Genomic DNA, 13,391 nt, shown 5'->3' with positions numbered 1-13,391 from the left:
TGAAAATATTCCCACTGGTTCAACTTTATTACATTTTTACCATGTGAAATGTAGATCAGGAGTCACTGGGTTTACAAACACTGGACCTGATTGAAAGAGGAATGAATGATGTACCAAAGCAGGAATCCATTTGCTGACTGTCACCTATGCAAGCACAAGAGGCTGATGCATCTGGGCAACCCCCCACTAAATCCAGCCCTATCCTATGCCTGCTCCAAGAATCCATACATGAGTTCTGGTGCCTGTTGTATTCTATCCAGTTATCTCCTGCAGTTTGTTTGTTTGGACATTTGTCCCAAGGGGGATCCTATACAGAGCATGGGGGAGGAGTCAGAAATGGAAAGGGAGGGAAAGGAGAATGGAGTTGTTGCTGAATAAACCTTTAGTTAAACTCACGTAAGATTCTCTTGTGTATATGAGACAAGCAGCTATACAAGTCCCACCTAAATCTTCCTTTTTCTGAGGAGGTGGGGGAATTCCCTGCCCCTACCATGCTCTGACTCTCTACTCAGCCAGTGAGAGGAAAGAAGGAGGGAGTTACTGTCTGTATCAGATTCAGTGGCCATGTACTGTTAACATGATAGCCTGTTTGGGGTCTCCCTGCAGCACCACTACAACTGACTTGGAGCTACAGGTGTGTAGTTTCAACTTTGTCTCTCTAACTCATGGAATCATGGGCTCACCATTTGCTCACATGAATCTAACTCACGAGGGTAAGTCATTTGGCAGAAAGCATGGGGAAAGGGAACTCCAGGTCAAGTCTAATTTGTGACTGTAAAGGACTATTCCATTGCTCCCCTTTCTGATTTAAATGCAAGTGAGAAAGCATAGTAGACACAAGTTAACTAAGCCTTTTCTTCTACCAGAGATAGCCAAATATTCCCCTCCACGTTAGCACATCGATTAGCTTCAAGCTTATGGCCTTCCCAGGAAGGAATAAGGGAAGAGGGAACAGGCTCATCTTTCTAACAAGAAGTGTTAATGGTTGGCTCAAGGCTCGGGAAACATGCTTGTTAATACATTCCAGCATCTATAAAGGTCCTGCCTGACCACACAAGATAAGCTCTAATTCTCCTATTTCACTCCATCCTGCACAGGCTTCTCAACCTATTCACCTCATTGTGCTGGTAGATCACACCCAGCAAAGTCTGAACAGGACAAAATGTATTCTTTTGTCTATCATGCATGTCACCCATTGCAGCAGGAAGGTGTGGTCAACATTTGGCTCCCAGGCAAAATGTGGCCTATTTCTGTCCCCAAGACCACTAAGCAGTGTGCCTCTTCTCTGGATTCACCTGTTGCATGTTTGTGTGTCTTGGCATCAGCTATACCATCTTGCTGTTGCTTGGCTCTCATTGTCAGGCCTTTGGTCGAGGATTCGGAAGAGGAGTGGGAGGCTTATTGGCTTTAAGAAGGATTTGGATAACTTCATGGAGGAGATTTCTATCAACGGCTACTAGTCGGAGGGCTGTAAGCCCCCTCCAGCCTCAAAGGCAGGATGCCTCTGAGTACCAGTTGCAGGGGAGTGACAGCAGGAGAGGGGGCATGCCCTCAACTCCTGCCTGTAGGCTTCTACAGGCTTCCAGCTGCATCCGGTGGGCCACTATGTGAAATAGGATGCTGGACTAGATGGGCCTTGGGCCTGATCCAGCAGGGCTGTTCTTATGAGGCAGTGGATTTACCTGAGGATCCCAAGGGCCAGCTTTGGGATAAGAGTAACAAGGCACTTGAAGGCAAAGCAGAGTGATGAATTCCAGGGGGAACTTTCACTGCCGATGTTATCTCCCAGGGCACGCAGGTGCAAGAAGTAACAAGACCAAATCAGGGAGTTGAGATGCAGCAGTTGTTTGCAGTGTGCACAAGACTAATTGAAGGTGGCTGACTGGGCAGACCACTGATTGATTCCATCTAGCAACCTGCTATAAATTCTGCAGCTTCACTCTGCCACCCTGCTGAACACAACTCATCAGACAGCCTTGATACCTCCCTCTGTGATGCCTTGGACCCAGGATCTCTGGAATCTGGTGAGCAACCTTGATTGTGGGGGAATCCAGGTTGAACTTGGTGCTCGGTAGTGATTTGTTCTCTTATGCTTTTTACAGATGCTGGATGAAAACCTCGTGCCTGCCTGAAAGAAGTATTATAACCAGAAACATCTCTTCGCCTGCTGCTGTGTCGTAAATTATGGACAGGTTCATGTGGCGGGGTTATGACACTCGTGCCAATTCCACTTTTCACCTCTAGAACAGCCCTGCTCCCTGGCCTGATCTGTGTAGCATGCTTGTCTGCATCAAGAGACTGCTCCCTTGAGATCTGACCTCCTTTGGACTTTTCCCGGCTCCCTGACCCTCAATTGGCCCTTGGGTCCCTGCTCCTGCATTCCCAGAGGAGAAAGGTCCCGCAACATCAGTCGAGCAACAAGTGTCCAAAGGAAAGGAAATGAGGTATACTAATCCCTGCTCCTAAGCTGCTCTCTCTTCCTGCTGTCTTTAAAGTCTAAAGCTGTTCTCACTCTAATACCATTTCTCTGGTCAGCACTGAATGGATTTAATTCATATCTTAAGCCAAAATGCCTCTTCATGAGCTTCAATGTAGTACTATTAATATTGTTAGCCTGGTTAGTTTTGCTAGTTAATATTGAGGCGGTTCCCACGATCAGTGGGAGCCGCCTCGAGAGGGGTTGTGGAGAGAGCAGGCTAAGCCCACTCTCCCTGCAGACAAGTAGTCAGTCTGCTCCAGGCGGCTGCAGCAGCCGCCCATATGACTGCCGGCTCTGTCACGGAGCCAGCTGGGGCTTGGGAGTTGGGGGGACGCATGGCTATTTGGGGGAGTTGGGGGCCCTGCGAGCATGCTGGGCATGCTGGAGAGACACTTGAGCTGGGAGGCAGCGTTTCACCTCCCCTCTGGGGGTCTCCTCATGAGTTGCTGTGGTGCAGAGCTGTGCCACAGCAACTCACGATCAGACCTCTTGCTCCGCAAACCCAGATTAAGTGCCGGGCTACTTAAGTGGGTGACCCACTTAAGAACCACTGGGGTCGCAGCCGAGCCTGGTGGTTCTCACGATAGGAGGAAATCAGGCTAGCTTCTGCTAGCCCAATTTTCTCCCATCGTGTGAGTAGCCTCAACATGTTGCTTGCTAATCAAGATTTTATTTTTGTACCCCTAAACCCTAAATAAACCTCATTGCATTTGATTTTGACTCTCTGAGGTCATTCACACAACAAAAACTGTTCTACCCATATTTGGAAGCTGTGTGTGCTCCCAATTTTCAGTAGTGTGGAAGCAAGGTAGAAGGAAAACCTGGGTAGAAATGTCTGTGTGGAAGCAAGGTAGGGGGAAAAGTTACCAGGTTTGTGTGAATGACCTCTCTGTCAGTTTATTCTGAAATTAACTGCACTTTCTAGAGTCACTGGTTTCTCACACAAGCCCAGTTGGGGGTGGTGGTTGACAATACCTCAGAGCAGTATCATTAACAGTACATTAGACAGAGCCTGGTTTTCCCATTGTTGGCCTTTGGAGTTTGTGACTGTGCAAGATATAAATTGAACGTGTGTCGAGACCCGCAACAGCGAGGCAACGTACGGAGAGAGGGACAATAACTGTACATATACAAAGTCATATCATGTCACAACTTAAGTTTTAAATTCCTTCAAGGCACAAAAAAGATCTATAGTACTCTCAAACAAATGTGCCTGGTCAGCACTAGCTAGTATACATGAAAGCACACAACTAGTGTTTCATTGATCTGGATTGCATTTTGTAGGCAGGGTCAGTTCTGACATAGTGCAGGTTAAATGTTGTGAAAGATGTTACTTAATGTGTCAGGAAAAAACATATTTCACTCCAGGCAAAACTGTTTGTTCCTTGTCTTTTGTCTTGAAAATATACTTTCTGCGGAGCTAACAGAGGAAGAATGCCATCCCATTGTCTTATTTATCCAACAAGATAAATTTATCCACGTTTGTGTTGGAGAACTGTAGATCCTTTTTGTCTTCAGGGAGCTTAAACACTTATATTGCAACATGATATGACTTTGTATATGTATATTTATTGGGCCTTTCTCCCTAGTCCCTACATTGCCTCTCTCTAGCAGGTCTTGATACATGTCTGGTTTAAGTCTTGGCACAGTCACACAGGGTGCAGTAATACATTTCAAAGGTCTCTTTTTTGCTTTCTGATATGCTTATGAATTTTTGACCTACCAAAACATTATCCTGCCCAAGTCTTAAAAGTACAGTAGCCCTGCCCTGTACTAAATCTGATCACCCTACTTACATGTATGAATATTAACCTTACTGATGTAGCATTTTGTGCAGAATCACTTAGATGTAGTATTCAGATACTGTCAACATAGCTAGAAGTAATGCAATGTGGAGTCTTCATTTGTATCATTGTAATAAGGATACCCACCCCTACTCCCAGTGCAAAATATGAAGATTAGAGCTAGCAACAGTGGGATGAAAACACATCACGTGAACAGATAAACAGCTCAGGATTAGAACAGAATGCATGGTCCTCAGTAATTCCCTTTCCATGCCCTGCTGATTTCTTCCCTCTGTCATTAATGCAAGTGTGTGTAGGCATGGGTATATGCACACAATCAATTTCTAGGCTGAGCCAAACTGACATCACCCATCACAATCCATTATTCCATTCAATCCCTTATTCCTGGTAAGGTAAGAAGATATAGACGCAGATGGTGTGAATGATTGCATGAAATAGAAGCACTCTGGTTCAGTGGGTAGTTCACATAGGCCAGGAGTTCTCAACCTTGTAGGGTCCCCAGATGTTGTTGGACTGCAACTCCCATCATCCTCAGCCACAATGGTTAGTCACACAATGGCAGCCACTCAATATCTGCTCTTCATTTGCCAGTACAGAGTGTAGAAAGAGGTGTACAGTATATACTGGTACTGTACAACTACACACTGCAATTTCCAGGATCATGGCAGTCATTACTTTTTGGAGCCACCTGCTTAACAGAATATCCAGTGGGATTATATCCATGGAACTCTAGTTCATATAATGCCTTCAGCCATTGTGGCTGGGGATAATGGAGCTTATAGTCCAACAGCATCTGGAGAATCAAGGTCAGGAACCCCTGATATAATGCTACAGCTTGTTCCAAGGGTTGGCTCGGAGAAATTGTGTGAAGACTATTTAAACTGGCTCCAATCTTCTGATAAATGTGTGTAATTCTTTAACTTTTTAATTGCAAAATACACACACAATATAGCTTTAACCATTGAAAAATGCTGTTATGGCAGCTACTTTTTGTAATGATTAATTTTAAAGAGTCATTACTCAATGCATTTAGCAATAATACAGCACCTCAATTTGAGCTCTTTATATACCTCTTTAGCTGTAATGTGGAGAGATCAAATTAAGCATTCAGCTAGCTTTGTATTTGTTTTTGAAATGTAATTCCACCACACAACACGTAAATGCAAATCATAATAGTTTTTTATTTCTTATTTAATCTACAAGAGAAATAAGGATAATTAAAAGATGTGACTTCCTGTAGTCATGAACACTCACTGTTGTTGTTTTTAAAAATCAAGTAGATAACTGAAATGATTTGCCTTTAGTGGATGCACACACAAAAATAAGTTACATATTCATGGGGACCTGATCAGCATTCCATCCCAAAATCTCATTTGAGTGTTAACTAACTTCTATATTTCTATTTGCCTCAGAGTTTTTACAAAGCACTTGGTAGAAGCAAAAAGTTTCTTGAGCAAAAGCTGTAATGCTGAAAATATGCATGAAAGAACTGTAGCACTATTTCAAAACTATGTCAATTTATGAACCTTCTTAGATTTTTAGAGGATTGTTGATTAGATTATTGTTGAAGAGTATCTGTCTCTAATTTTCACTGCAGTCTAAACGGAAAAACCAAAACTGGTTCAGAGTGCTTTCCAGACTAGAACCTACAACGGGATAGGGTCATATCTCGGACATATCTTGGAAGTGTGCTTCCATACTTCCTGCGTCTTGACACCGCAGTTCCTACGGGGACAGCAGGAAGCCTTTCATATTTCCAGGACATTGTTGTGAATTTAATAGGTGCGATGTAGAGCAAGGATGTTGTACATCCAGTGTGAAAAAGTTGCTGTTTTTTTCAGGTTGTTAGTTGCTTCGAGACCGCTCCCCCTGCTGTGTATGTTCCAAATGTGACATGCCCGAATGGAGGCATTTTGCTGCTGTTCCAACAGCTAGTCTGGAAAGTGCCCAGGATTGGGTTTTGCGCAATTTCAAATCACCAGTAAAGTTACCTTAACTTCAAGGTAAAGAGCTATCTCTATTAGGGGTGTGCAATTCGGGAATTCGGTGATTCGGTTCGGGACCCGAACCGAATCACCCCTGTTCTGTTTTGTGCCCGAATATGGGCCACCTGAATCACCCTTGATTCGGTTCGGGTTCGGATTTTGATTCAGTTCAGATTCGAATCCAAATTGATTTGGGGGGTTAAAAAGGGTCCCAGGGGCAAAATTTTGGGGTGGGGTGGTAGTTCCCAATGGGTGGAGTCTACCACCCCAATTTCAGGGGAATTGGGCAAAGAGCTGATTTTTGGGGGATTTTTGAATTTTTAGTGACTTTGGGGCAGTTCGGGGGCATAGCATGGGATCTGGGCAAAAAGAGTGGGGTGGGGTTGTAGTGCCTAATGGGTTCAGGCTACCACCCCAATTTCAGGGGGATTGGGCAAAGGGCTGATTTTTGGGGAATTTCTGAAGTTTTCATGTCTTTGGGGCAGATTGGGGCAGATTGGGGCAGAAAGTGGGGACTGGGGCAGAATAGTGGGGTGGGGTGGTAGTGCCTAATGGGTGGAGGCTATCACCCCAATTTCAGGGGGATTGGGCAGAGGCCTGATGTTTTGGGACTATTTGAAGTTTTGGTGTCTTTGGGGCAGATTGGGGGCAGAAAGTGGATCTGCCCCAAAGGAGTGGGGTGGGCTGGTAGATAGTGCCTAATGGGTGGAGGCTACCACCCGTCCTCAATTTCAGAGTGATTGGGCAGAGGGGTGAATTTTGGTGAATTCTGAGGTTTGTCTTCATAAGGTGAAGTGTGCTAAATTGATTACTTCCTCATATTCATAGTAATTGAGAGTGCGAAAAAGTGAAAGTGGGGTCATGATAGTTGTCTAATTGAAAAAAAATCTCATTTGCTATGATAGAATGAGAATTCACACCTCAGATGTTCCCCCACCTGAAATTGGGGTGGTAGCCTCCATTAGGCACTACCACCCAACCCCACTATTCTGCCCCAGTCCCCACTTTCTGCCCCAATCTGCCCCAAAGACATGAAAACTTCAGAAATTCCCCAAAAATCAGTCTTGCCCAATCCCCCTGAAATTGGGTTGGTAGCCTGCACCCATTAGGCACTACCACCCCACCCCACTCTTTTTGCCCAGATCCCATGCTATGCCCCCGAACTGCCCCAAAGTCGCTAAAACTTCAAAAAAATCCCCCCAAAGCAACCATGAACTGAATCACCCGAATTTTTCGGCCCCGAAATTCGGGTGATTCGGCTCGGGCCCGAAAAATATCGGGGGACATTGGGGGTGATTCAGTTCAGCCCCGAATCACCCGAAATTGCTTGTTCTGTGCCCGAAATTTTTTGCACATCCCTAATCTCTATGGCTGAGGCCCTTCAGTTTATATGCAATAGGGACTTCTAAGCCTGTGACATAAACTCTATTAACACTTTATGTTCAGTTCATGTGCAATCTGTGTACAGTGTGTACACATACAAATCTCTACACAGGGAGAATTGTTTACATGTTAAGCTCATTCTCATGACCAAATGGTGGGGAGCAGAAGGGAAGTCAGGCTCCTACCTTCCTGCTCACACATGACATGAGCCACCTCTGGACTCTGCTGCACATGCACCCACACAAGAAGTGTGGCGGCAAGCTCGAGAGTTCCAATGGGAGGGAGAAAACTCATGCTGGGTCCTCCAGGATCCCACAATGAAATGTGTGAGCAGTGGAGCGGCTGCTCTCAGCTTTGCAGCAGCTCCAGTCTGCCTGGCCCCTCTCCCCCACCCCTGCCTTTGAAAAATGTGGCCACTGGATGCTCGGGGACTAGTGCTGGAAGTGGTGGTGGCACAGATGACCAGCAAGTTATGTTTAAAAGGGTCCTCCACTTTTAACCTGGGTAGCTGATCTGGGTCACCCAGGGATGAAGCTTCTGGCTCTGGAGGGCTCCTGCTGCCACAGATGATCAGAGTTCTCTGGGTTAATCCTACCCAGGTAGCTCTGGTCCTCCTTCTGAGAAAGTCCTTGTTATGTTGAACACATGTACACCCATTTGTACCTGTATTTGAGAGTATCTATATCCAAGTTCACTTTTAAAATTAACAGCAATCCAAACAAAAACATATGTATGTGTAGAGTCTTCTAGACACACAGAACCTAATGTCTGAATATAGGTAAATATACTGACCTTATTTTATTCTGAGGTAAATTAAAACCTTTTGTGGGTCCAAAGAAACAATAAGATAAGAAACTTAAGATAAGTGGTTTCAGAATAAGTATATTCTATGGAATTAAAGTTCATGATTTACAGATGTTAGGATTATAGAAATGGAAACCACTTGCTACAACACTAGCAAGTTTAAATATGTGGGAGGTATGGGATTAAGTAAGAAGAATGTATACAAATAATGTTTGGGAGATATAAATTGAATTTTTATTTATTTATTATTTATCATTATTTATTATTTATTTATTGAATTTGTATACCGCCAAGTATAAAAATCTCTAGGCAGTGTACAAAATTAAAACATTAAATATAACACATTTAAAATTGATAAAAAGGTAAAAATCATAATAGATAAAAATGCATTAAAATTTAAAAATTGAGTCTCAGTTGAAGGCCTGAAAAAACAGGTACATCTTCAGGGTTATCCTAAAAGCAAACAGAGAAGGAAATGCTCTTATTTCAGCAGGGAGTGCATTGCAAAGCCCTGGGGCAGCCACGGTCCTGAGTTGCCACCAAATGAATTTGCGGCAACTGTAACCAGACCTCTTCATATGATCTTAATGGGCGTCAGGATTTACGACAGAGAAGGTGGTCTCTTAAATAGCCTGGACCTAAGCTGTTCAGGGCTTTATAGGTAGTAACTAGCATTTTGTATTTTGTTCGGAATCATATCGACAGCCAGTGCAGTTCTTTTAGAATTGGTATTATATGGTCCCTTTGGGTAAACCCAGAGACCAGTCTGGCTGCCACATTCTGTACCATTTGTAGCATCCGAACTACATACAAAGGCAGCCCCACGTAGAGTGCATTACAGTAGTCAAACCTGGAAGTTACCACCATATGTACCACCGTTATAAGGTCACTAGTCTCCAAGACTGGACATATCTGGCATATCAGACAAAGCTGATAAAAAACACTCCTGGCCACAGCTTCAACCTGAGAAACCGGGGAGAGTTTGGGATCCAGGAGCACTCTCAGACCATGAACCTGATCTTTTAGAAGGAGTGTAGCCCCATCCAGAACAGGCAGATCTAAACCATCTCTTGGATCCCAACCCCCTACAGACAGTACCTTCATCTTGTTTGGATTCAACTTCAGTCTGTTATCCCTCATCCAGCCCAATATCGTCTCCAGGCAGGCACTTGGGGGGGGGGGCGTCATGCCATTTCTTGATGAAGTTGGTATAGAGAAATAGATCTGGGTGTCATCAGCATATTGATAGCATCCCAGACCAAACTTCTTGATGATCTCTCCCAGTGGTTTCATGTAGATGTTAAAAAGCATTGGAAACAGTATGAAGCCTTGTGGAACCCCAAACTTTACCTCTCCCTTTTCAGAGCAATAGTCTCCAAGTAACACCATCTGGAATCTGCCAGAGAGGTAGGAACAGAACCACTGTAAAACACTGCCACCCAAGCCCACCTCCTTCAAGCGATCCAGCAGGATATCATGTTCAATGGTATCAAAAGCCACTGATAGATACAAAAGGCTCAGCAGAGTCACACTTCTTCTGTTGATCACCAATTGGAGATCATCCATCAGGCCAACCAGGGCGGTCTCAACCCCATAGCCCACATGAAAGCCAGTCTGGAAAGGATCTAAATAATATGGTCATCCAAAACCACCTGGAGCTGAGAAACAACCACTCGCTCCATCACCTTGCCCAACCAAGGAAGATTAGAGACAGGTATGTAATTAGCTAACTCTGAGGGATCCAAAACAGGTTACTTCAAATAAGGTCTTATAATTTATTTTATTTTTACATTTATATTCTGCTCTTCCTCTAAGGAGCCCAGAGTGGAGTACATAGATATGTTTCTCCTCACAACAACCCTGTGAGGTAGGTTAGAAGCATCCTGCCCTCCCTCGGCGAAGCATTTATGATATTTACCAGACCCTCTCTGTTAATATGACTATCAGGTGAAATAAACCAAGTTGAGCAAGGGTCAAGAGAGCAGGTGGTGGGGTGTACAGTCTGAAGCAGTTTGTCCACATCTTCAGAAGTGACAAACTGAAAATGATCCAATTCAATCTTACAAGAGGGGTTGCTGGGCACCTCTACAATAGACTCTGCAGTAACTGTGGTGTCTAGTTCAGCGCGGACACAAGATATTTTCTCTGCAAAAAAAGTTGTTTAAAACATCACAGCAAATGACAGATAGTTCCAAATTAAAGTTCAAGGCAGAGGGGACATGAACTAGCCCCCTCATAAGCCTAGACCACTCAGCTAGACATGAATTTGCAGAAGCAATGCAGGCAGAGAAGAATCGCTTTTTGCTGTCTGCACTACCAGAGCATAGATCTTCAAACTATCCCTGTGTTGCAATCTATAGGATTTGCGCCGAGTCTTCCTCCACTTGTGCTCTAGTCCTCTCCCTCGCTGCTTCAACTCCTACAGTTCTTCTGAATACCATGGGGAAGATTTTAAAGCAAGCCGGAGAGGACCCTTAGGAGCAATTGTGTCTACTGCTCTAGTAAGTTCATTATTCCATATTTGCACCAGAGCATCGACTATTTATGATAGCCAACCATGAGGCAAGCTTTTGTAGGGCCCTAGCGATTACAAATCCTCAGAAGCACAGGCATATATGGAAGCTTCTGGAGAACCCTCTGTAATTGCATTATACTTGGAGTATATTGAGAATAATATCTTGCTTGGGATGTATTTTTGAGAGACTTCTCACATTATAATTTGTGAAGTATGGGATTTTAAGAAAAACATGAATGTATACTAATAACACTTGAGACCCATCCACTGCATTTTCATTTTCATTGATGACAGTTAAATCTGGCGTGGAGTTGCTGAAGGGCCTTAATGATTACAAATCCTAAGGGGCAGCGTCATGTGGGGAGCTCTCAGAAATATTACACTTGGGTTATATTGAGAACAAGAGTCTGGAGTGTATTTTGGAGAGTTTTTAAGAACATTAATACTTATCCATTATGTAGACTGTTGTGAAGAAGTTTTTGAATCCACGTCACTGAAAAAGGCTGAGAAACAGCGGAAACGTGTCTGGCACATGGTAAAGAATCATTGGACATACTTCACAGAAACAGTGGATATTTTCATATGGATTTTCAAGATATATCCATGGAGCTGTATTAAGGACAACATACTGACTTTTATTGCACCAGCTGGGAATCATAGAAGAGAAATATTCTGGACATTTTCAGAGACTATGTTTATATACTTATAAACTATAACTATACTTATTATAGGAGTGTATTTTTTCATGTGTATTTTTAAGGTCTGAGAAATTGGAAGGACTTTAGTATTTGGGATCTGTGTATTGGGAATAATGAAGGGTAATTATTTATTATGCAAATTTGATTAAAATGGGATACCTCCTGGATTAAGTTGTCTATATAACAAGATTGGGCTTTTCATTTGGGGTTCTTTTACATACCACTTATTCTATACTGAAATATCATCTCTTTTCTTGGAGAACAATCTTTATTGTACATGCCACTAGAAATAGGCATATCATTGTAGAGTTGATAGCATTAATATGGCACGGTGAGCAGAATTTCTCTCCCAGAGTGACCTTGTGTACGATGATATATATTGCCCTGTCTTTGGGCAGGGGCATTTTGGGGGAAATGTTCCCACTCCCAGCTGGTAGCTGCAGATGAATCAATCTTGTTGCTGCCATTGCCCCAAGAAGCCCTGTTGTCATCACCACTGTTGTGAAGCAGTCAGTGGTGAAAAATAAAAAGAATAAATAGATGCTTCCCCTCCAGCACCCCAACATTTGGCTGCAAATTCTGATTTGAGAATATTTAGGCCACACGGAATTAATCACTTATTGTATACAAAAGGGACATCAATTAATTTTGTTATTGGCCTTGAACTTCACAGAATTTTTCTCAGTTCAGAGAAATTTACTTGCTTCACTTCTGCAGTAGTCGTAACATGGTCTTTTCCAATGAGGGGCATTTCTTTAAAAACATGCCTTAAATTTGTTTGCCTATGCATACTAAGGATTTTTATCTGCTTGGCTTTGCATTAGTTTGATGCAGTTCACACCTTAAAGCACTATTCTATGTACACTTACCAGAGAGTAAGTCCCATTGAACTTAATTCTAAGAAAACATGTATAGGATTGCATAGGGGTATACAATCATTTTCAGAACCAACAGAACCTGAACTAAACAAAAAATGACCCCAGGAGAACAAACAGAAGTCTATACTATGTATATTTATATGGATGGTTAAAGGTTTTCCTTTTCCTTTTTTGATTTACTGCTATTTATAGCATTTCTTGAAATGTGGCAAATATACTTATTGCTTACATCACTTTAAATCACAGTTAAATTCCACTTTTTGAATTTTTTTGAACTACATGACTTTAAAAGATAAAGTTTTGTCATCGGGTCAGTATCGACTCCTGGTGACCACAGAGCCATGTGGTTTTCTTTGGTAGAATACAGGAGGGGTTTACCATTGCCATCTCACACACAATATGAGATGATGCCTTTCAGCACCTTCCTATATCACTGCTGCCCGATATAATCTGGGAAACATACCAGCGGGAATTCAAACCAGCAACCTCTTGCTCCTTAGGCAAGTTACTTCCCCACTGCACCATTAGGTGACCTTAAGCATGGCTATAATATAAGCTTAAGTTGGACTGATCTAAATGTCTGCACTTACTTAGATCAGACTTCCTTCTGATCTATGCATTCCTTATTAGGAATGCATAGGATTACAATGATGCAGCACAATCCTATGCTTATTTACCAGAAGTAAGTCTTGGGTTCAGTGGGGCTTACTCCCAGTCAGCAGTGGCCACTGCAGATGAGCTGGTGGTGGGGAGATTAAACAAAAACAAAAAAACCCAGAGGTATGTTGCTTGTTCACCCTTCCTGCCCCATCCAGACTGTCTGTCTCTTGCTCTGTGCTTGACC

The 13,391-nt window shown here is 43.1% G+C and overlaps 1 long non-coding RNA gene across 1 annotated transcript; it reads left to right on the top strand.

The window, feature by feature from the left end:
* The first annotated feature begins 1,009 nt into the window (after nt 1–1,009).
* Nucleotides 1,010–11,836, top strand: LOC128346384 (uncharacterized). The gene is made up of 3 exons (XR_008316939.1): nt 1,010–2,444; nt 10,817–10,957; nt 11,433–11,836. It is a non-coding gene; the product is annotated as an uncharacterized LOC128346384 (long non-coding RNA).
* The last annotated feature ends 1,555 nt before the right edge of the window (nt 11,837–13,391 follow it).

This window comes from Hemicordylus capensis, chromosome 2 (assembly GCF_027244095.1).
Source record: "Hemicordylus capensis ecotype Gifberg chromosome 2, rHemCap1.1.pri, whole genome shotgun sequence".
Taxonomy (NCBI): Eukaryota; Metazoa; Chordata; class Lepidosauria; order Squamata; family Cordylidae; genus Hemicordylus; species Hemicordylus capensis.
This window is presented reverse-complemented; position numbering and strand designations above follow the sequence as displayed.